At 37.0% G+C, this 25,193-nt stretch overlaps 1 pseudogene; it reads right to left on the bottom strand.

The window, feature by feature from the left end:
- Window positions 1-1,083: 1,083 nt before the first annotated feature.
- Window positions 1,084-20,966, bottom strand: LOC142402802 (dynein axonemal heavy chain 6-like; annotated as a pseudogene).
- Between the last annotated feature and the right edge of the window lie 4,227 nt (window positions 20,967-25,193).

Below are 25,193 nucleotides of genomic sequence, written 5' to 3'. Positions count from 1 at the left end.
AAAGTGTTTGTTAATACTTTATGCTGATCATTCTAAAGACAAGTTTTACTGTTTCCTACATAAAGAATCTTATTCTTCTCAGTATGTTTCTAATTTTGCCATTAAATTTCTTATGTATATTCCGGAATGAGACTTTAAACATAAGGAAATAAGTTAAAATTTTAATGCTTTTACTTAATTATCTTAGTACTAGGTGTTATTAAATGCTTGTTTCTGTAAGCCCAGAGGAACAAAGCTTATTAAATATTGTGTTCTTTATCTTTTCTGTTTTCTAGGGGGAAGCATCTCCTTTATTTTGCTAGTACTTCAGTTTATTGCTATAGAAGCCTAGTTTTTATAATTAATATTATACTACGGACATAAACTGGAGCTTTTTTCCCCAAACAGCGAGTTATGACAAGTAAATTGATATGGTTCAAAAACTGCTTCTAGAAGTTGAAGTTGATACCATCTTCACAAAGGGACTGATATGTGTTTTGTTGCCTGATGGATTTAGAATAGATATTTAAAGAATTGGAAATTTTGTAGAAACTGGCAGATAAATGTTAAAAGTATGATTTACAGATCAGGTTATGCAGAGTGATATAGGGAGTATTAACATACATGTACTTCTGAACTTATGGGTTGTCTTTATTGAGGACACAGAATCACTCAGAGAAAACAATCAAAATTAGCTTCTTATGCACTTGGCTGTCTACAATCAACGTGAAGAGCTTTTAAATTAAATAGAACAGGTATAGGAAGAACGTATATGTCATCATCACAGAATCACAGAATCACAGAATCGTATAGGTTGGAAAAGACCTTTAAGATCATCGAGTCCAACCATCCAAAATCATCTATTTTGATGTGCAGAAGCAAAGATAAAAAGAGATCAAATGACTTACGCAGGGGGTCTGTGGCACAATCAAGAATTGTACAAATGCACTGCAGTTCTACCCCAAAACCTTAAGCATAAACTAACATTTTTTTTCCTTCTTGTTTATGCATCCATTAGTTTGTATTGAAAGTCTCAAACTTCCTTATCCTGAGTGTTTTCAAGCATATAACATTATTTTGGTTCAGCTGCTGTAAATGTCCTGCTTAAGCAGATTTTAGAGGATTACTGGGGTCCCCCTAGGAAAAATGAGTAAGATTTAACAAATATAATATTGGGAACTTGGATCTGAACAGCTTCTTAGTATTTCTTTAAAGTGCTCCTTTGTGAAATCAGAAAGTATAAAACCACTAGCCCATGAGAAGTGATTGATTTGTGCAAAACCATAGATAACGTATGTTAGTATATAACATAACAGTGTATAAATAATAAGTAATTCATTAAAACATGAGTTGATAGGAAAGGGGTTGAAGAGGACATCCAAGAATCCTGTGTTACATACCTACGTGAGAGAAGCCAGATCTAATGAGTAGTACAGCCATTCCTCCTTATTATTTCTGCTTAACAAACTGTGATGGTTAAATCAAATTTGCCCTTTAAACTACAAAGTATAATTCATTTAACATAATTAGTTTAGAAATGTATTTAAGCAAAACCTACAAACCTGAAACACTAAATTGGCATTCCCATGCATTCTGAAGATTTCTGGATCAACAGTCAGAAGAAGGTTTCAATGTATTCTTTAAAATCTTGGAAAGTGTCATCTACATGACCAAAATAACATCTGTGGCAGAAACACACACACACATATATATATGACACACATATTAAAATATTTTCTTGTGACTTAAATAGGTAAAAATGAAGTATCAGGCTATACATATAACATATTATCAATATAAACCAAGGATTGTCTTTAAAGTAGCTGAAGATATACATAATTCACCGTAAGAAAACATCTGTAGGAAGACACTTGCAACTGCACATGGATGACAATTTTTTTCATAGGCAGTGACAGATCCGTATCAGCTTTTGACGTCCTCAAATTAACATAAGCAGTATTTAAAAAAAACGCCAAACATTTAAAAAACTTTCACATTCACGTGTAATATATTAACATGCATTAACATTTCAGGAAAAAGATTTTGAGATAGAATCTTTCCTCCCTCTTTTTATACTTCAGAACAGAAAACCAAATTATTTCTTGAGGGAACAATGTAAAATAATAGCTGGACGCAAGATGTGGCTTGTGATACCATTTACACAAAACAAATCATACAGAAAATAAAAATAACAATACAGCTTTCCAAAGCCTGACTGTTGAGATAAAAGCCTGACAAGAATCAGCTTATGTATCTTGATCATTCACCTGCCTTACCTTCCAGATCAGCTGAATTATTCTGAAGCATGGGTAGGGAAGCTTAGGGCACCTGTCCAAGTACTGGGAGACATGGATCTGAAACTGATCCATGCCAGACATCCCGGATAACTTCATCAACTCAGAAGATGTGATTTTCAGCAGCCACACCAGATAATGGAGTTCCCTCCTCGGCCATCTCTCATTGCTCATTTTCTCTCTTTTGCTCTGTCCTCCGGTAACACAGGCTGCTGTCCTATCTGTTGTGCCGGCACAACTGGATCTGTTATAATTACAGCCTCTCATATCAAAGAAAGAAAAACAACGCACACTAGCTCATTATACAGAGATCTTGCAGTGGATCAGCAATGGCCACACAAGTACCTGGGCCATCCCTGTAGCAGGCACTGCTCTTACTGGGCATTGTCATGGGATGGGTAGACAGCTGCTGGCAGGAAGCAGTAGAGCTACTCCAAAACAAGCCATCTCCTTCATGATCCACAAATACTGTTCTCATGTTCTAGGCATGTATTTCACATACAGAAAGTCAAAGATACGCAGTGACTGCAGCTCCGCTCTAGGTAGTGGGGTCCACCTCAGCCACCTGCTGAATGTAGTGTTATATACCATGTCAGCGTTTTGTGGGGCTCTGATGCATTAGGGGGTATCATCTCCCTCTGAAGCTGGCCACGTCAAAGAATGGATGCATTGAATGAATGCACTGGTTGTAGGATTCAGGGAATTCTTGAACCTTGTAGGAATATGTAATCTTTATATTGTGCTAAATCCAACAGGATCTCTAAGGATTGAAAAGGATGTGTAATAGACAATAATCTCTTTAGTACATACAGCCTGAAGATCTGTTAACTTTTTTCCTGATTTTCACATCAGGTTCACTCTCATCTGGAATGTCACTCTGTAAAATTATCAGTGAAGTATCATACCTGCTGCATATCCTTTCAAGTTTTCTGGAACAGGTAGTCTCAGAATGCAGCCTGAAATGGAGGGTTTTGTCCCCATTTCCCACCCCAGTTGTTGTTCTGGAATACTCTGCCTTGACTATGGAGAACAATATGAAGTTTGCCACTCTGTCACACATACCAACTGTTCTGCAAACAACATACAGGTACCATAAAAGAATTAGAAATCCCAGGATCTGTTTCAAGTTTTAACATGAAAAATTAAATCCCACAGCGCAACTGAGCTGAATGAACCACCTGCTGTCACTGAAAGGGAGGAGGCTTATTTATTCCTCTTCTACTCTCTGACATGAAGGAAGAATTAATTGAAACAATTAGGCCAGTTTAGCTATTTGCAGATAATACTTTATAAAGTAATGCTCAAAGAATCTACAAGCAAGATTCATGACAGAAGATTACTAAATAATGCCAAGCTTGAGTCGAGTCAAGAGTGCCTCCTTGCAACTCTGCCTACTGATCAGAAAGCCTTGCATGTGGGAATGGAGGGACACCACCAATGTCATTCACCATAGAAAATAACAGTTTTCTCCATAAATATCTATAAAGACTCAAACTGAATTTTAGCATATTGCTTAGATGCATGGACTGAGTTTGATCCTACTTGAAGACTATCATTCCTGTATATCAGATAAAACACACATGAAAATACACAATCATTCACATTCATAGAGCATAAATATAATGCCCAAGACTGAATGAATTCTTCTACTCACATTTTCAGTCAACTGAAAAATTGTCATCCTTTCTTTGAAATATCTTTACCTGATTCTGTGTATTTGTAGTCATCTTTCAAAGTGTCAGCAAAAAAGTCTCTTCAAGACTGTACAAAGACATTTCTGATCCTAGCTATCAGTACCTTGCCCTCCCGGGGTAATTTCAGCTACAGTACTGACAGATTTCTACTGAACATTAAAATGTACAAAGAAATAATATATTTCCAAATCTCCTGTTTTCTAGAATCTAGGAGAAACTGATTTTTTTTTGTCATGTACATAGAAGTGGAGTGCTTTCATATCATAATCAGTTCCTTTCAGTTGTTAAAGTATAAACCAGTACTAGTAGTACCAGAAAAGGTCTATGTTAGGCAGTAAAAATAATGTAAATGTTGAATTTTCAACATCATACATAAGAAATTGCATACCTGATTTGACTATGGTCATGGCTGCAGCTGCATATATGTACTGTATGTCCATTCTTTGCCTCATTACCCATGTGGATGAACAACTAATTTTGCCCATCTACTTGCACAAGTGCCCGATTTCCTACGTAAACAGAATCAATGCATGTGCAAAACAAACACTTGTTCTCACTTTTTTCACCTGCAACCTCAAACTCTGGTCCTTAGTGTGATCAACATTCTTTAACTGTTTTTGTCTTAATTTCAGATAATGACTATATAAAAAAAAGGTTTCAAATTCTATGCAGAAATACTAGTTTCCTAGTAAGAGATAAATAAAAATTAGTAGACATACAAACCTTCTAAAACTAATGTTACATCATCACTGTTTATTTACATATGTGTATGTGAACAGACTCTATCAAAGACATCAAAAAGCATTTCATTTAGCCAACTTAAAAGCAGAAACATTTTCGAGGCAATGAGAAAAATGAAGACAGGTATTATTATGTGCTCTAACTTTTATCTCAAAGGGCAAATATCTGTGACATGGTAAACAAGAAGTAACAGTTAATAAAGAAGTGAATATGAGAAGGCTAAAAGAATGTTTTATCTCCTAAATTCGACAGAATTAGTCTGTTTTCAAGACCAGTGCTAGAAGCAGAATGAAAACCAAGCCAAGAAATCTTTATATGGTTTGTAGTGAATGAATATGCAGATGCTTTGCAGAGTTTGTCTTCTGATACAAGGGCTGATACAGCTGCTTCTTAGAAGTTAATCCTGTATTACCTTGTGGTTTTGCTTTTCTGCACTTTTTTTTCTGGCACTAGTAGCTTTTCCATTTTTCAAGGTCTGGCAATTAACGAAAAACAGATTAACAGAGTTGATGTTCTCATGGATGTAGCATCTCTTTGAAATCCCTGGGTAATGCCTAGGAACAAAAACTATCCTTTTTCTCTAGACTGGTTTAGGAGTCGGGACTACAAAACACCAAAGTAACACGGTTGGCTAGTCATATTTCAAAAGCGAAAGGGACAGAATAAAAGAAAACAAACAAAAAAAAGAGCTAAATTTTAAGATATAAAGCAATGAGACAATTCATTCTGCACAAAAATTATCATTAGAAGAATCAAATATTCATGCATATACCCTCTCTAATACAGTAAAAAGATTGTCAAAGGCATTGTAAGGTTGATGTCAAAATAAAACCAGTCATCTGTAAACAAGCATTTAGTATCTGATGGTGAACTGAATATCTGAACAAATCTTTTGCAACTCATATTGGGCTACAGTTTGCAAATCAAAAAGAATTTTGCTTAGGAGGGATGTTTGAAAGCATTTGTTTTCATTTCAGCAAATATATAAGAGTCTTAATCTTCAGCTTTGCAAAAGAGGGCATACTTCAGAGCAGTATGCCCAGTTTTGGTTTGTAGTTCTTAGTGTATAGGGAATGTAACTAATATAAAATATGTAAGACTGAACAGAAGGAGAACTTTAAGTGTCATACTCAGCTATCTACCTTTTAAAGTATTTGCTTTATGAAAAAAAGCAATTTCAGTGTAATGGAAATACAGACAAATAACGGCTTTTGATAAATACAAGATTATATAAACAGGTATAAAACACAACAAAGCAGATTTGAAGAAAGCACTTTCATATTTCAACAGAAATCCAGGAGACTGAATAGAAGATCTGTCTCATCAGATAAATGTGCATTGCCCTAAATCTTTGCACTTATGTTTGTCTGTTATAGTAAATTCCTTTATATCCCATCCCACACTCTTCTTATCATCACAAGTTGCCAAATTTGTTTCCTGTGTTTGATACAGTGCAAAGTAAAATCTATTAATAACAGCTAGTCAGGATTGTAAAAAGATTTTTGCACAACTAAAAATTAATTAATTAAAATATAGTTAATTAAAAATATAATTAATCTAGAATTTACAAAAATTGAGGGAAGTATCCACAGCAGTGATAGTTCACTTTTGTGCCATAATGACTATGAGATCGACATAGTGATTCATGGGAGATTTGGGACTCTATGAATTACAAAAAATTTTTCATAACTAGAAAGAATGCTGCTGCAGAGAGGATTTAGTACTATATTTGGAATTTTATAAGTTAACAAATATTTGTTATTTGTCAATTTGAAAGGACTATTTCCTTCATTGTTAAAGAAGAGCTTGAAAACCTTTATTTCAGTGTACAAACATTTATCTCAATATGAAACAATGTATAAAATTATGTCAAGGGAAATACAGCAGTAGCTAAAAATGTAGTCTGCAGTGAGTTTTATACCTGAGAAAGGAGAAAAAGTCCTTTTACACACTCGTCAAGGCCACATAGTGAATAAAAAAGAAAGTGAAAAACATTATTTGTATTAGGAAAAATGCCACATTCTGCAAACTAATGACAAATTGATTAATAAGACCTGGATGGATAATTTTGAAAGTATGTTAAATAATGAGAGGTGATAGAGAAATTAGGACAAGAATATGCTGTAAAGAAGTATTCAGGAAGAAGAGTTTGCAGGAACATTTACAAACATAAAAAGGCAGAACAGTCTTTGGCCACGTAGGATGTCAGGACATGCATGGAAGATTAGGAAAAGAAAGGTTGTCAGGTACCTTATGAATTCTACAACATTTTTTCAGATGGGAAAAATGGGGAATGAATGGGGTGAATGCTTTGCAATGTCTGTTTTTAAACATATAGCAAATATCACTCAGGGAAGGAATCATCTCAGACTCTCCAGAAATTATTAAAAATGTTCTCAGTGGAACTGCTGAAATCTTAAACGGATAAAGAATTTCATCCGGGGCAATCAGCACCTTATATGTACTATGCACTCCTGTTGACAAACCTCACAGACAGGCTGCAGTTGGTTAATGCTTTGAGAGAATCTGTTAAGGGTGTACAAGTAAACTTAGAAAGCTAGAGAAATTTAATGGAAGAATAAGTCCACCTTAGCCTGCTATATGTAAGAAAAAAAATCAATGTTCATATCGAAAGGAATGGGGCTAGAGTAGAAAATATAGAGTAAATGATGATACATATTAGAAGTCAACACTGAGTCCTTTTAGTGTTTTCGTGATGGTAGCAAGAGAGAAAACAGTTACCTAAGACTACGAGGTTCACTTACCATCAGTATTGTAGGTGGAAGCTATGACTCCAGTGGAATTTTGGGCAGTAACAACGCAGTCTTGAGTAGCCTGAATTTAGCATCAATGTTGGCAGGTACAAAGACTATGATAATTGAGGGGAGTAATACACCACCAATTCTAGACCAGAATGTAGGAGAGGTGTTCGTAAGAGTGAAAAGCTGTAATAACTTTGCACAAGTGACTGCAGCACTGTGAGTGCCTTCTTCAGTAACACATGGTAGCAGAAATAAATAGTGCAAATCTGTTCATTGATTCCCTCAATACGTGGAACAGATGCCTGGTCAGCCACAGGGGAAAAGAACTTCAGGCGCACAAATAAGCAGACAGCATTTCATTGCAAATGCAATGAAGGTATGAAGTTGAGCAATTGTGGCTTGCTCCTCCTGCAGAGGGTGAGGGTGTATTGCTGCTGTCTGCTCTGCAAAGACATGAAGAGTCTGCTATATGGTGGCTCTTTCGGTGAAAGCAAGAAGGAGATAATCAGCTGGGTGGTGGCTAACACACCCGGTGGTCAAGATAAGAGTAGAGTTCAAAGAGGACCGTGACTGAAAACTGTAATGAAAGGTCCTTACTGTAAGAAAGAAAAGACATTGCATGTTGTGTTAGATGAAAACTGGAAATTTGCTTTTCATCTTGGAAAAGGGATGGACAGAGTATAATCTGAAGAAATGTTATCTGTTAATGTGAGAAAATTAACTTTTTTATATACTTATTTTTGGATAGGAGACTTCAAGAAGAGTACCTATGACTTGATAGGCAGCATGTAAGAGTCTTGAACTGTTCTGTGTATGAGGACTATATGTATACATTGACTGGAGTCTTTAGGTTAGAAAGCTTGTCACCTTTCTGAGGATGGAGAAGTTTAAAAAATCAAAAACTTTGAATGATATTAAGAATATTTCAAAGCCACACAATCTTTGCTCATTAATCTATGACTATGAGATCAGTAGTGATCACAGCTCATAGACTTCACTTACTACATCCTTCATTTCCCTGGGTGCTTCAGTTTTAGAGAGTAGGTAGAATTTTAGCCTTCAGAAAGTAAAGTGCCTTCTGTTAGGCTGCTATCTTGAATCCTCCCCAGTCAATGGAGTGAGAGAGGCACCTCACTAAGGTCATCATCTGATAATAGAACAGGAAGAATATCTGAAACAGATGGAATAAACGTGTAAAACAGATGGAATAATGTTGTGCCTACAGAGTACCTGTCTCTTTCCCCCTTCCTCTCCCTCTCCCTTTCCCTCCTCTTACAATGGATCCTAAATGCACAGCTCAGAGACTAGACCTCTAACTTTATGCCACAGTCAAGTGGAATAATCCTGCCTGTCAGTAACTAACACTCACACTATCCTTAGTTTGCCATGACAAGCCACGCTGGGAAAACAAAAAAGTCTTTGGCTTCTGCAAGTGCTTTACAGCTTCAGCTGGCAGCCAGTTGGCCATGTAGATTCTGGGTCACGTTGTGTAACACGCAGCCTGCAGAACCATTCTTTTCCAAGAAATGCCAGAAGCAGACAGCCACAGACACCACAACACAAGTGCTATACCTCTTATCTAAGTGAGGGCATCCCATGGCATCTCCCCCCCTTGACAATAAAGGTTTCAGTAAAGTATCACTGTCATTAAATTCACACCAGATGCTCCAAATAAGAGATGCAAACTTCTCCCTCTCCTTCTACATTTAATGTAAAATGTAGTAGGTTGTTCCATGGATTTGTTTTCACGCAATTCTAAAAATATATAATGACCGAAGCATAGATCGTATCTTGTCCCCTAAGGCAGAAAGAGGTATATCTGATGATCTTTTTATGTGCTTTGGCTGAAAACACTAATGCTCAGAACAATTCCTTTGAATTGCAACTACATTTAGTCTAGAAAAAGCTGAAGCTAACTGTTCAGCACTAACAAGATTGCTTAAATGGGCCATTGAACTCTGGAACCCCTCAATCTCTACCTGAATGCTGGTCACTTGGATTGGATTCTGAGATAATTTTTCATGATTCTTAATAATATTTTTTTTCTCACAATTTCTAATAATCCTTGTTGGAAATTTTCTGGACATCTATATAATACTTTTTTTCAAAAAACTCTTGAAGATTTTTTTTCCTAGGTGGAGTGAATGCAAATAATCATGCAAGCATTCATTAAATCTGACAGCAGCAACTTTCTCAAGAAAACATTTAAAAAAATTTAGAAAGAAAACAGATTTTTCCTTCCAGCTTCTAAAGCCTTCAGTGCACAGTGAGATAAGCAACGGGAAATGTTTTGAAAAAAGGATTTAAGTGGAAACCAAGGGCTTTTTACTATCTATTTTCTGTCTTAAAACACATATTTTGTTTGGCAAGCTTTCATTGCATCACTGAAGAAATACAATTTTGTTGTATTACAATACAAGAATTAATAGAATTACAAGAAATACAATACAAGAATTAATAAGAGAGAAATTCCTGCCAGTTTAGGATGAAGCTTAGTAAAATTACCTTGGTTCTTTTGCAGGTAAACTCCTGCTGACTTTAGTGGAAATTGGTATAAATAGTGACTTACTGCAAAATCAGTAAAGGAACATTAAAGCTATTCTTATTTAAACAGTCTTTCAAGAATCAGGATGAAAACAGACTAATTATGGAAGCATACATATCCATGTGTCCACTCACAATCTGTGAGCTTAAACTTCAAATATGTAGTTATTCAATGAACTGCTTCGAAACACAGGGATGACATTTTCCTTACATGTTTCCTTCCTTTGTACTGTATATTTAAAAGTTAGCTGTAAGTTGTAACAAGTTTTGCATGACCTTGCTGCTGAATCATAATTAATCCAGTTGATGAGAGGCTTCACAGTAACAAAATAAATACAGTACTGATTCCTTTAAACCAGTCACTATATAAACTTTGCAGAAAATGCTATTATGATTGTGAAACACTCCTTAAAGAAATATCCTAAATATGTAAGACAAGCAGAACAACTGTTTTTTGTAACTGCCTTTTCCTGTGTGCTCCAGTACCATCAGTTATACCTGGATAACAGCATGAAAAAACAAATGCCAAAAATTATTTTTCTCTATGTTTTGCCAAGGATATTTTCTTCAAAAAATGTAGCTGTCATTTCTGCGAATGCTTACATGATGTCTGCATGAAGTCCTTTTGTGGGTTCATTGCTTATCTGAATTAAAAGAAAAAACACCAACTATATATTTAAATTTGCTTTCTGTTTTCTGCTGCAGCCCTCTGAAGTTAACAGATGGGCTCTAGCAATATGTAAACTATATTTTCTGCATGGAGTAGATTCATCTACAATAGGTTTTAGTGTTTAGTCAGATGAACATGCTGATTATATAACAAGCAAAATTAAAAATTTGTGAAATTTGAATATGAAGAAGAGGTTTGGAGCAGGAAAAAAATGTAAAAGAAATGGTCTTGCAGAAATGGGTATAACCATGCAATAAATTAGCTGAAAGTTGACTGAGTACATCCTATTGTAATTTAACTTTTTTGCCCTTTCCTGACTGTTGTTCTTATGTCTTCACAGAACTGTGAGTCACAACATCCTGATCAGATTGCTTTATAGGCAGAGTTAGGATTTTTTCCCACATGCGTTATTTTAAGTTTATCTATACTGATTTACATCTGCCATTTTATTACCTGTTTTACTGCATGAGATTCTCCAGCAGTTCTTCAGTTTGCTTTTGTTTTTACTTCTCTGAATATCTTCAATAATGTTGCCTCAGTGATCATCACTTTTTACAGAGCAGTTACAAATGTAATGAAGAGCACTGACCTCAGCAAAGAGATTCATGGGATTTTACTGATTACTTACATCACTATGAATAATGACTATTTCTATCCTTGGTTTCTGGTCTCTAACCAAGTATAGACATTCCTTCTTACTCGGTGATAGATTACTTGCTTTACCAGTCTTTGGTTGGAGACTTGGCTGAGTATTTTGAATGCCAAGAGTATTACCATGCAACCACTCTGCACCTGTTGACTATCTCAAAGACCTCCAATAGATTCATGAGGCCTGACTTCTCTTTACAAAAGCTCCATGACCCTTCCCCAGCCGACTGCACTTACCCATTTTTCCCACTAATTCTATTCCTTAGAATAGTTTCTTCAAATTCTCTCAGTCTCAACAAAGACTGATTTGTAGCTCCCCAGAATGCCCCTTGAAACCCTTTTAAAAATGGCAGTCACACTTGCCACACAGCAAACTGCTGATACCAAAGCAATTTGAAGTGGTCTCTTAGCACGTGTGTGAGTAGTTTGCTTTTTTCATCCTTGCATTCCTTTAAAATTTTGAGGTTAATACTGCTGTGTCCTTGTTACTTGCAACTCTCAAATATATCAACATGTTCTATCCACATCACTTCTGCCAATGCTAAAATTTGAGACAGATCAGAGAGGTTTCAGGTGGGAATTACTCACAGTTCATCCACCATAAGTACAAAAGCAAAGTGCAATTTATGTTTTCTGTCATAACCATTTTGGTTTTTGATTATTTACTTAACTGGAGATTTCCACTTCCGGGTTCTGATGTATTTGGAAAAGGATCTGTTCGTACTTTTTTATGCCTTTGCAACTTCCTCTGTGGTACTTTGAGTTGCACCAACAACACATTTTTGAAAAGCAGAGGAGGATAGGAGTTTATTCTGCATTTCCTCAGAACCTACACTTCCATTCCCAAGACTTGATACTGGTACGTGCTTAATAGTCATATTTGCAGGCACCACAATGTAAATAAAGCACTAAATTTGGAAAATATTGTGACTTATTGGAACTTTGGATTCTTCAGGTCTTCACTGCGAGCAGTGCTGCCAGTCAGTTCATCCCATTTCAGGTATTTCTGAATAGGGTGTGTCTTACAACACAAAGGAAAAGAACCAAAGACACACAAATATACCAGTGTGTAAAATCAACATCCACAAATGTATTAATTAGAAACCAACATAAATATTTTATTTGAGAGAGTCTATAAGAAAATTGTTTTATATTTTGTTGTGTATTTTCTGAACATATTGCCTTGGCAGGATTTGGCAGCACAAGGGCAGGAAAGGTTGCACAAAGCATAGAGCTTAAATGGAGCTGGAAGTTCTCAAGAACTGAAATATCTGAAAAACAAATAATGTGAATAGATTGCTCTCTTGATAAATTATTGTTAGTGTACCAAATTTTAACCAATATGGTACTACAAAATTAATTAAGTTATTCAAGTACTTTAGTAATATATGGTAATTTCTCTACCTGTGATCTAAGAGACAGAGTAAGTAATACTGTAATTACACTTTGAAAGCCCAATTGGAATTGGGCAGTTTGGAATTGGTTGAAGGTCCAGGAGAAATAACAAAGAGTACAAGAAACATAGAAAACTAATGGAGGATAACAGTTAAGAATTAAACTTAAAATCAGAAGAAAAGTATTGAGAATTGCAAAGACAGCAATTATGGGTTGTTTGTGCAATTGTATCATGGCATAAACAGTCTTTCTTTTTTATATAACTATATCACCACAGCTTGAATACCAACATCTGTTTCAGATGTCACAGATATCTATTTAAAAAGTATGAAAATATGAAATAAATAACAAAAGAATCAGAGATTACAGATGTGTAAGCAAGGTGAGGTGGTGAAGGCAGGCAAAATTAGCACCTGCTACATTAGTGAAAGTGAATATTGGCAGAAGACTGGATTTTGCAAAAATGACAGTTTGCTATATGTCATGTAGACCTTCCTAAATTTCAGTTCCCAGGCTTTAAAATGGGATAACAGTTCCCAGTTTTCCAGCGGATTGTCATTCATTCTTTGATAAAAGAACGACAGGCAAGTAATATGGTATATCATTAAAAACCATAAAAGTGGCAATGACCTGAAGGCCACTACAGTTTAGGCTACATTTTGCATAACAATATAGCAAATAGCAACGTTTTAATCCTAAAGCATCTTTCTATTTACCCGTACTACAAGTGAGAACTACAAATGCACAATTCTGATCTGGCACCAACTTTGTGAAAACATATTGTAATGCAGCATACGTGGCTCCATTACATACGTGGCTCCACTACATCCAAAATTATATACGTGGCTCCATTAAACTTTTTACAGCCTCTTATAGAGCTAACATCCATGAAATGGCGAGTAGACAGTTTTGCAGAAATACTCAACTTCCCAGTTTTATTGCATCCTTTATTATCTTTTCTGCAATAGATCCTTGGCCTTGGCCCAGTGAAATGGACTCCAGTCTGCAATAGAGATTAAAATTTATGAGCATTCATACTAAGTGCAATTTCATATTCCGTCACTTTTAAAATAGTAGAAGCTTTGGGATTTGCCATTTTGAAAAACAGAGACCACATTTTTGGGCTTGAGTGTTGAAATCATGTTTCACAGTCTCATATTTAGACCTAAAATGAAAGTGACTCAATTTTCTGAAGAGCTAAGCACCACCAAATCTGTAAGTCCATCACTTTGGCTGTAGTGGCTTAACAACCAGAAACCAAGGCATCACTAAGCATTTAGTTGTTGTATATGAATTTAGGCATATTGTTTGAAAATTGTTACTGTTCTTACAAATATAAAGAAGTACACAGCATACGTAAATTGGGGTAGAAGTATATATCTACACTTACACTATGCAGATGAAATCTCAGTTCATTCTAAGTCAACAGTAAAATCTCATCAATTGTTACATGACTAAGATTTTGTGCACAGGCAATGCAGAATTAAGTATTTTAACAGCATAAAGATATGTTTAGAAGAGACTGGTATTTCAGAGGGGCCTACAGGAATTCTTTTTCAAATAAGTCTAAGGAATTAATTTCCTAAATATCACTAAAATATTTAGATATTTGATATTGATATCTGAAAATACCTGCTGAACAGCATGTGCAATGAAAAAGCGTAATCGATACCATTCTGAATATCCTTGCTCTTCCTCAGACTGCTGAAAAGCTCCTGTTGGGTCAGACCCTGTGCCCAAGACAGGCACCAGTGCAGCTGAGGCAGATGTGTGTTCATATAGAGGTCCAAGTCCAGTCTGGGGATTCTCTATGAATTGTTTTCCAAGATTCTCTATTACAAACTCAGAAAGTGCAGAGGCCACCAGAGAAAATAATGATGCAGCAATATATAAAAGTACAAAAGCTGAGAGGAAAGAACCGTACCTTAGTAGCAGATCCACTGCTTCTTGTACAATATCTGACAAAATCAGATGCATCCTGTTCTTTCATCATGATATGAATAATAAAAATTCAAGAATTAAAAGAAAAATAAGTCATCTAGGGTACTAATCTGAAAATTTATGGTATCTAGAAATGACTGCCTCAATGTATCCACAAACAGAAGAGCTCTCTGCAAGCTACTAATTCTAATAATATTATCTTTACACTATAAATGCTTCAAGAAATTGAGGTCAGCTTCTAGAAGCTGGAATGGTTCCTTAACTACAAAAAGAGGGTTGAACTACAGAAGAGCAGTCTTTCCAAGTAGTTTCACTGAAGCCATGATTCCCATTGCATTCATAAGAAAAGACTGTAAATGGCACTGGTGGTATTTCGAGCTGTAAAAAGCCCAATCATTCCTCTGTGCAGGAAGTACAGGCAGGAATCATGCTGCAGATCTATGTTCCTCCTTAACAGCTATGAAGCTAGAAGCTAGTCTGGCTCTACCTTACACCCAGCTTGAATTGGCTCGTAGAAAGCCCACGTCCTCACTGTTTCAGAACTCCTGTTTCGTTATTCCTCTCACAGACAATTAGCGGAGTTTTGGAGCAGGTAGAATTCAAGAGGAACCATATCTTTTCTGCAATAAAGAACTTTACCACAATTAATTTCCAAAACATGATCAGTCTGAAGTCTCAGGAACCTTTTGTCACATTTTCAGTTTTTTCCTCCTTGTGTTGCTCCATATGAAATGGTTCCAAATCGTAGTGTCCCCAAGTTTCTGGACGAACATGAATTTCAAGGTACTCTACATATGAAACTACCATTATCTGTGCCATGAATTTGTAATCCATGCTATATCAATAATCCAGCATGTCTAGGTCATATTTATGACACAAATACAAGAAACACATTTTTTGTGTTTTTAAAATCCCCTTGAACTTTCTCAAAGTGAACACATGCACTTTATTACATTCACTTGCAACACGCTAAGATAGATTAAGGGATAAAACAATCATCAGAAGCCCCTTACTGCATAAAAATCAGTACAAAAGTGTTTGACCCTGCTCTGGGGTTGGACTAGGTAATCTCTAGAGGTATCTTCCAACCTCAGTGATTTTGTGATAACAAATAGATCCTTCTCCCTGGAATTATGAAGGAGTGCTTGAAAGAGTGAGCTGAGTGTAAATGCTTTGAATAATATTACTGGAAAGTATAATCTGCCCCACTGATTTAAGGAAGACATGATTTATACTGTCATCTGATTGACAACCCTACCCAGCTTACTTCTGGAGAAAGTTTTGCGTGAGAATACTACAGCATGCTTCATAAAACCAGGGCATAAACACTGATATGGACTGAGTTTGGGAGAAGGAACAGGAAAGTGTGGGAAGAAGGCAGGAAAGGAGAAGTGCTCCCCATACTGTTCCATATTGCTTCTGTGGAGCCAGAAGAGGAGTCTCAGACTATCCTATCAAAGTGTGTGGCAAGAGCCTTTCACCCAGGTAGAGGAAACACAAAGAAATGGCCTTTAGGAAACCACCTACAGACAGAGCTGACCAGTCTTTGAAACTGTTCAAAAATAGATTCAATGAAATGAGGAAGTGTCACTATAAAAAAAAACCCCTACTTTAAAACAATGGATTGGCAATCACAAAAGGATCTTTCCAATCTAACATCTAGTTTCTTTTATTACCTAAGTTAATGAAGATAGGTCTACAAATCCCATCCTTCTGAATTCCATTGGGAGTGCTTCGTCTCAGTCATAGAACATAAATCACATGGTGTCTTCAAGCCGTGGCACATCCAGTTTAACAAGGCGTTGCTCGTAAGTAGAGAGAATAATCAGTAAAAACAAAATTAAGAGAAGACAAAGACAAATTTAGGAAGTTTATGACTTTCAATAGGCAAAATATAAGTGCTATAAACCAAACAGCATTATAAATAACATCCTATTTCAAAAAGGCATTTAAATATATTCTTAAATGAACTGCTTAACTGAAGATACCATTTAAGAATGTCTATAAACACATTCTTAAGTTCCACTTGCATGTTGAAGTGCTAAACTGAGTATACCTCCCTGGACTCAGGCCAGCAAACAGCAAATAGCTTAAAATCGCTCATGCCTTAGAGGATACCAGTCTTGGAAAATATTAATTGCAGTCCTATATATATCAATATCTTAAAGTCTAAACTCTAGAAAACTACGTTTCTCCCCTGTCTACAAATAACACTGTGAACCTCAAATATGTAATCTTTGATGACTGCCTTTGACCTGAGCCTATTGCAGGGTACCTTACCCAAGCCAGCAGGCCCCTGGAGACAGAACTCCGTTCTGCATCTCTACCTTCTCTCTGCCACAGGGTTTCAAGGCACAGCATAAAGCTAGGCAGGAGTTTGTGTTACTCAGAAAGGCCTCAAGAAACTTTGGTGTATGTCGCATAGAGAGTCTGGCTAAGCAGTATTACCAAATGCTGCTCCAGATTATCATTCTTTTCAAAAGTTTTAGTAGTTTTACTAAATAGTTGAAAGAAGAACAGATTAGTTTTAGATGAGCTCACTAACTTAATATTTATTATAGCAGGATCCTGAAGTCATTCACTAGACTGTCTGGAACCATTTATTCTTACTTGATTTCATATGCTAGATTACAATTTAAACTAAAGATCTCATAGATCCTTACAACTTCTCACTAATGACTCCCTTACTTTTTCTGTAGAAGTAGCAGTGTATTAGATGCCAAACTCACGTAACAAGATCACTAGGCAGGCAAGATGACAAGAAAATTAACTTGTTTTAATATGGGGACAGCTGCAATGTTACAAATTCTTATTTTTGTTTTGATGGGGATAAATCACTACCCCACCAGAGAGAAATAAAGTGAAACGCTGGGGGAAACAGGAGCAGAAGAACCTGGTGCCTTCTACAGAGTTCTTGTGTGACCTTGGAGAAAGTTGATTTAGTCAAATGTTGCTTGATACTTGGCTTAAATTCATCCACCTCACAGTAAAAATGACCTGGTTTTAAAAGGTCATGAATATTAATCAGGCATGGCAATAGATGGTGTAAGGAACTTGCAGAATTTCTGTCAGTGAAGATTGCTAATAACAGCTTAAGCAAATGCCTGTAGGGAGAGATCTAGGCATCTCCAGCCCTGCTTTGGAACAGGGGATGTGCACTCAAGGTCCAAGAGCATTTTCTAAGATTTATTTAACTATCTTGACCTTAAAAAGTAATTTTTATATATATATATATATATATATATATATATATGCACTTTGGAAGTGAATTTTTATCTGTCACCTAAAGTAAGGCTCAATACAGAATCTGCACTTGGAGTAAAGCATGAACATTTTTATAACATTAATGGGTTTTATTAATTCCTTATGATATATTTACAAATAGAATGAATGCTCTCATGAGGTATAGAACAAAGAAGTTTGGTCTACATTTCAAAGTAAATTCAAAAGATCCATACGAATCCCATCTTTTGAGAAACACTTTTAACTTTTTTTCTACAAATATTCTCATTTGTAAGTGTGGAACTTTTAGTGCAATTTAATAAGATACTATTTTAGGGCATTTTTAAGTATAGGTAATGCAAAATGCTATTTTCTTAAAAGATATATTAAACTAACCTGCTTAAAATACTTCAAAGAAAACTGATACATGGGAGCTGTCTCTGGCAGCCTTGCGATTACAGAGTACATGACAGATCCTGGGGTGGCAACCACCCAGTATTTCTCACGAGCAGCACTTACTTTCTGTTACATTGCTTCTGCCCCTTGCAGCCTTGCAGTAATGGCACCTCATGTAACCTAAAAGAAGTACATTCTTCACAGCATTTTTGCAGCGTTTCTGCAACTAGGAAGTGAATACTGGGGACAATGGAGAAAACTTTCTCCTCTCAAGGCTCCAGTGGTTACAGGGACAGCTCCTCAGGCATAACTCTCTCTTGGCACGTAAATGTTATCTCATGCTGAAGGATACCTGACTCCACTTCAAATGCTGTCTAGCTCTTCTGTTCGCCACAGGTGGAAGCTCAAGACCAAGGGATACTTCTGTCTTGGCTACTGTGCACTTTTAGTACAGAATAACAATATAAGCTTAAAAACAAGAGGACTTGCTAGCATTTTGTGGCTTCAGAGCCGCACAGGTTAATCCCAAGAAAAGGTAGTAGTTAGTATTTATTCTACAGGCACTACCCCAGCAGACCATGGAAACTGAGTCTGACTTTCTGATCGAAAATTCTAACTAGAAGACAGGAGAGTATATAATACGTTCAGAATGTTTTAAAAAAATAATCAGTTGATGACTGCTACTCAAGCAAAGCAACCTCTCAGCTCTGTTTTCTGAGTGGTGTGGAGATCTCAAAAGTTCTTTTTAACTGCAGAGGGGCAGCATAGATTCTCAAAACGTCAGTTAAGTTATGCCAGATTACACCAGTTGAGGAATGCCTTCCATGGAGAAATCTATGCAAGACTATCTGCAAATATGAGCGATCTTCTGAGAAAGGGAAAGGTACTTAACTCCTTAGGGCTCCCTTAGTTATGTGGAGGCTACACACAAGCTGTTTCCTTTAGTGGTTGGAATGACATCATAGTGCAGACCTCAGTCTGTTAGGAAGTCAGCATAAGAGTTCTATAGCAAACGGCCAGCTATATATCATAAATATCACAAAAATGTCATGTTTGCTCTTATTTTGCCAAAAGACCTATTTGACCAATAAAATAAAGCTAACGATGAGCAAGCATGACAAGAATAAAACTTACTGAGCCTAATAATGCCACAAAATAAACATTGCCGTTAATACAAATAATGTGAAATTGCAATTCAGATATACTCTAACTGGCTTATGTGGAAAGTTTTCATTTTTGAACAGGCTTTAGAAAATTAACAGCTTTCCTCTGTTCTGAGGAGGAGCTGTCTTACTGCGTATCATAAGCTACTGTAGCCATTGACAAATATTGGTTTTAATAACAACCATATCAGCATAATATTTAAAACCTTAAATGTGAAGATTTGAAAACATTAGTAAAATACACTGTAAGGAAGCACTGTGTGCTTCATGTCAATTTTCAAAGAGAGTTTTATTCTAATTAGTGGTATTAACAGGCCACATTTTCAAAGGCTGGATGATACTTCCTCTGTAGAAATAATTCTATCCAGGAGAAACATGAAACCAAAAATCATCACATCAATCATTTATTCTGATTTCTGACCAGGAACTGCAAGCATGTCTCCTGCATTTGATTCCTGCAGCGGGTTGATGAGTTCTTCATTATCCAGGGCATTTCCCTGGACAGAAAGGAAGAAACTTTCTGAGAATTTTGTCTTCAATGGCCTTGATTTTTGTATTTCTTTTGTCAGCATTGGTGCACAGAACGATTTGAGTTCTTTCATCTTCAAGCTCCAGTTCCTACAGATGCACAGCATCACTAGGGAAGATTTGAATTTCTGTTGGTTGCTCAGTCACTTGTGATCATTGCTTTCCTTTTCTTCAGTTCAGGGCTCCAGCAATTCTCACTCTTTCCCACAAAAACTAAATCAGATTATTTTCTGTTTATGCACCGCTTTAGTGTCACAAGGGGATCACGGCAGGGAGTCTCTCACCACCATCACTTGCTGCTTCATCCTGGTGCAGTTGCAGGGCTCAAGCTCAGCCTGATTGAAGGCTTCATTTGACAGAGCTGTCAGCCCTTGCCAGCTGCAAAAGCACTACACCTACTCCATATTAGCAAATCTGCAGGTGAATCAGAAGCTATCCTCCTGATGCCAGAACTCATAAAATTCCACCCTTTGCCATAATGAGAGTGTGTATTTCCTAAACCAGGACGTACAGACCTGTACCTGTGCTGCATTCAGTACACTTCCAGGTTCAGGTTCTTGAAGTTGCGGAGTCTTGGAGAAGACCTGCTCAATCTCTTTCTCATCATCTGTGATGCTGCACAGTCTGCTGACCTCCTCCTGCAGCTTCTTTGTTTGGCAACACTGTTTCTCAACAAGGGCCCACCTCCTGCAGCACAGGAAGCCTTCTCCCACTGCCCCAGCCTTGACAAGAGGCCCCAGGCCCTTGTGGAAGGCAGCATGCGCCTTCCAGACCTGCGGCTGGGTCAACGGCTCAGATGGTGCAGGGGCAGTTGCTGCAACAGCTGTTGGGGACCGTGCTCTGTGGTGCAGCACCACCATTGCTGAGGACGTGTCTGCTGTTCTAACCCCAGCTGCTGAGCCCCCCTCCTGTGCAGCCTGCTGTGCAAACCGCTGCATTTGTTGGCCGCCTCTCGACTGCTCCTCTGTTAGCTGGCCCCTCTCATGCATCAGTTGTAAAAAGTACATCAGCTGAACAACAGCCTGGCAAGCAGCAACTCGGTGAACTACAACCTTCGTAAGCATACAAAACGTGCCAAAAATGGCACAGCATTAACAATAACATTACGAACAGTTAAAATTCTGTTATAAAAATCGGAAATACACAGCATTAAGAATCATCCATAGCAATAGCATAGGAACAACCAATATGCAACATTGCTCAGAGTTAGAAATTAAGAAGTGATTTAAGGACAAGTTAGCCATAAATGTGCTGTAACATCTTCACGTAGAATGGACGTCAAAGAGTAAACATTATGACGGAAACTGCTTTACAGTAGACTTTCATTTTCATTGTAAAATAAATTTAATGTAATAAATAGGGAATGAGAAAACACCAAGCTCTGGTACTCATGTGTTAAAATTACCTAATCAAACATTAATAGCCTGGTTGACTTAGAACTTTTTGCATGTTTCCAAAACAGCAGAAATTATTATTTTGAAATGTTATTATATTTCAGCAATTTTTTTTTCATTTATTTTGCTGAACAGACTTTCTTACCTGGCATTAGATATATAGATAACTTAAAGTAGTTGGCTAATCCAAGGCCAGGACATAATTCCATTCTAGTTTCTGAATTTGCAAACACAGCCTTTGTTATCAATTGCATGTCTTCATTAAAAGGTTAGTAATTACCAAAGAGAAATTCCTCTCGGTACCCAAATTATTTCCTTCTGATTTAAAGTTGACAGTTCATGAGGCTGTATCTATGTACGACAACTACCATAAAAGGACAAAAACTGTGTGGCCATTTGTTATGAGTGAAAAGCAGGTGTGGATCCCTCAGGGAGGAGGCACAACACTCTGCAAGTGAAAACTTTGGCTTTAACGAAAGCAAAGCATTACCGCAGTGGGAGCCCTGGGACACCAGTGGTAATAAAATGGGGAACTGATGCAGTGGAGCCCTGCTCGGGAGTGAAGCTGAAGGGAAAGTGCTGCAGGAGTGGATGATAAAACTTCTGCTGATTAACGTATCATACATATGTGGGGTCCTGTTTTGCTCATTAATGAACTCGCTATGTAGTGCAGGTGCTGCTGTCTGAATTCCGAGATCTGCAGCTGGCTGCCATGGTTGGCACTTGTGCAAAAGTAGGTGCAGATGGGGGGGAAGCAAAGTTACCGTATCAGTGAGATAAATTGTGCTTGGGGCTCTACATACTCGGATGGGATGGGAAGAAGCGAACTGTCCCAGGTTACCGTAACAAGAAGATAACATGTGCTCAGGACTTCACATACTCAGATAGGGAAGGTGAACTATCCTGATTACCATAACAAAATCTTCTCGTGCCCTACACCATTTATGATGCTTTTGGAGCCTCTGGAGAATACTTTATATTTTTGATCCCAACAGTGTTTCAGGAGGAAGTACTTTTCCGCTATACCACTACCACTACCACTACACCAGCTGCAAGATGAGCATTAGGATGCATTTATACATCAATCTTAGTCCAGAAAGGAATTTTTTTGTTTGTTTTTTTCTTTTTGCTAACTGCTGTGGTACAGAGCGAGGTCATACAGTAGTCAGTTAAAAGTTCAGTCACAAAGCTGTTTTCATCTCTCCCAAGGAAGCAGGTAAAGACAAAGAGTTGAAGAAGCGGTTTCTTAGCTGTGGTTTGGAAAAAAGAAACTAGAAATTGGATGTGATTCCTGTCCTCCTGATGCCACCTGCTGGGTAGGCAGTGAAAGAGTGCGAGTTCGCTGCAGCCTGTCCAACAGATAACGCCAGGGTAGGGACCATCATGTACTGTTTCTCTCCAGATACGTCAGTTCACTCACTGCTTCTTCCGTCTGTTCGATAAAGCAGCAGTCTTCAGGTTTTCTTTCCCAGTATCTCTTCCCTGCTACTTCATTTGCTGCTTCATGTGGGGACTACTTCCCATTGATCAGGCCCTTAATCTGTATTTTCTCTTCAATATTGGACATTTCTGTAGATGCGTATCTTATAAGGTATGTTTAAGCCTTTCAGATTCTTTATCCTTACCATCTCTAAAATAAAGCATTTTCTTTCTACGCACATATTGAGTTTCTCATCCTCTGGTACCTCAGCATTCTTTTCATAAGCTTGATGAATATTATCTCTGAGGACAGCAAAGGAAATTAATTTGCCATTCCTGTGCAAAACCAGGTAGAATTAAGAAGAAAAGGTGGTAAGAGAATTTTTAAAAGAAATAATGTGTTTTCTGAATTTTTCAAAAGCACCTTGTCCTACTAACAAAATTTCCTGTGCTTATTTCCCACCCATATCAAATTTCAAATGGAATATAATTTCCTGAAGGGAAAACAGAACAAAACAAAAAGATATTACTGAGTTGTGGTTGTGTCTAAGTTTTTCTCACATAAAATAATTTTTTATTCTTGCTGTGTTTTTTAAATGTCAATGGGTTTTGCCTGCTTTTTTGAAACAACTTCTTTAATTGTGCTTTTTGTTTCACTCTGGTACATCTGAAAAGAATAATACACTTAAGATGAAGAAAATTTTATGTGGTGATTGTGGAATTATATATAAGAGAAACTATCAACTGCAACATATTATTAAAAATTGAAATACAAGAACAATAATATGAATTTATGGACAAAAAACTCTTCGAGAAAAACAGGTAAACCCAAATGAATCAAATTCTCAAGGATGCACAGAAAGCTAGAATTACTAAGATTAATTATCTTGAAGTCATTTTTAGAGTCTTTGGGTTTTATCCAACAGTTTGCCTTCATAGAAAATAGAAGAATCATTACTAAAGTCAGGGAAATTAGCATATTGCCACAATACTCAAAATTACGATTATTAAAATGAGGGGTTTTTATCAGAAGAGTACATTAATTGCATCACTTCTCTGTTAAGCCTCCTCAGGTGATAATGGCTCTTCCTGCCTCCATAAAATCTACAGTTTTTATCCTATGCTTTGGGATCTTCAACTTTCTTTACATTGCCTACACTTTCCTATTTGCAGACTCAGATAATCCAAATCACAGATCTAATCTGAAAAGAGAACTGGTTTGAGGGGAGTTCCACTGGACCATGGTTTCCAAACCTAACACGCTATGATAGTGGACACACTAAATGATGCAGTTCATTCTTCAAATGGGCAGAAAAGAAATGGGAATTTGAACACTCTTTTTAGAATGATTTGTGCTTATGGGCATATTAGCCTAAGGCAAATCTTGTGCTCTTCTGCACATCTGCAGAACTCCTAGCTTAACATATTTTTCCATTAATTTTAGAGACCCTCTAGATGGAACCTGACAGAGAGGGGGAAGATAGTGTTTCAGAGCTCTTTGGTTGAAAGGACATACCATTCTTCTTCTAGGGCAGGCAATTTGATCCTAAGACAATTTATATTAGTTTGGTTTTGGAATTAATATAAAGGAAGAGTTACATCATAGAATTTTGTTCAGTGTGAGTAATTTCACCATGTTTGTCAAGGCACTTTTGTCACTCATCTAGTACTTTAAAAGTATGGACTTGAAAATTCAGCTGATACTAATCTCCACAGTTGAATTCATGTCACTGGACCTCTCCGTCAGGTTACAACATCTAGAGATCTGGGCTCACCTGACTTTTAGAAACTCTCCATAACCAGTGACAGGAGTCCAGCTTTTGACTAAATAAATCGATTGGGCCTGTTTATACATAGTGCTCATCTGATTTCACGATTAATCATCAAGGGGCAGCATTGTCCCTGAGTGACAAGGATCCCGTTTTCTGTAGATACATTTTCACATGGCAATCTCTCTGCTGAAGATCTCCCAATATGTTTATCAGACCGAAATCCAGACTTACTGGAATCTCTACTTTTTGGCATTTCTTGATGCAGCAGTCTATCAGCTGAAAAATATTAGCTGTTAAACAAGGTATCTAGGTACTCCTTAGAGAGATTTGTAACAACAGATGGTTGACTATGAGTATATAGTGACTGAAAACTATTGCCATTGGAAGGTCACAAACTGGATTAGAAAATTACAAGTTTCACCTCATTTCAGAGAAGGCATCTGTCTGAGACTGTATTATTAAGAACTAATAGCAGGCTGAGGAACATTAGGTAGATGGGTAGGACAGCTTAGTGGTGTACTGGGTCTGGCTAGGATGGAGTTAATTTTCTTTATAGCAGCCCATATGGTGTTGTTTTGGATTTGTGACTAAACAAGTGTCTGTAATAGACCAGTATTTTGGCTATTGCTGA

Source organism: Mycteria americana, chromosome Z (assembly GCF_035582795.1).
Source record: "Mycteria americana isolate JAX WOST 10 ecotype Jacksonville Zoo and Gardens chromosome Z, USCA_MyAme_1.0, whole genome shotgun sequence".
NCBI classification, from domain to species: Eukaryota; Metazoa; Chordata; class Aves; order Ciconiiformes; family Ciconiidae; genus Mycteria; species Mycteria americana.
The sequence above is the reverse complement of the archived record's forward strand: the minus strand, read 5'-3'. Positions and strand labels throughout refer to the sequence as shown.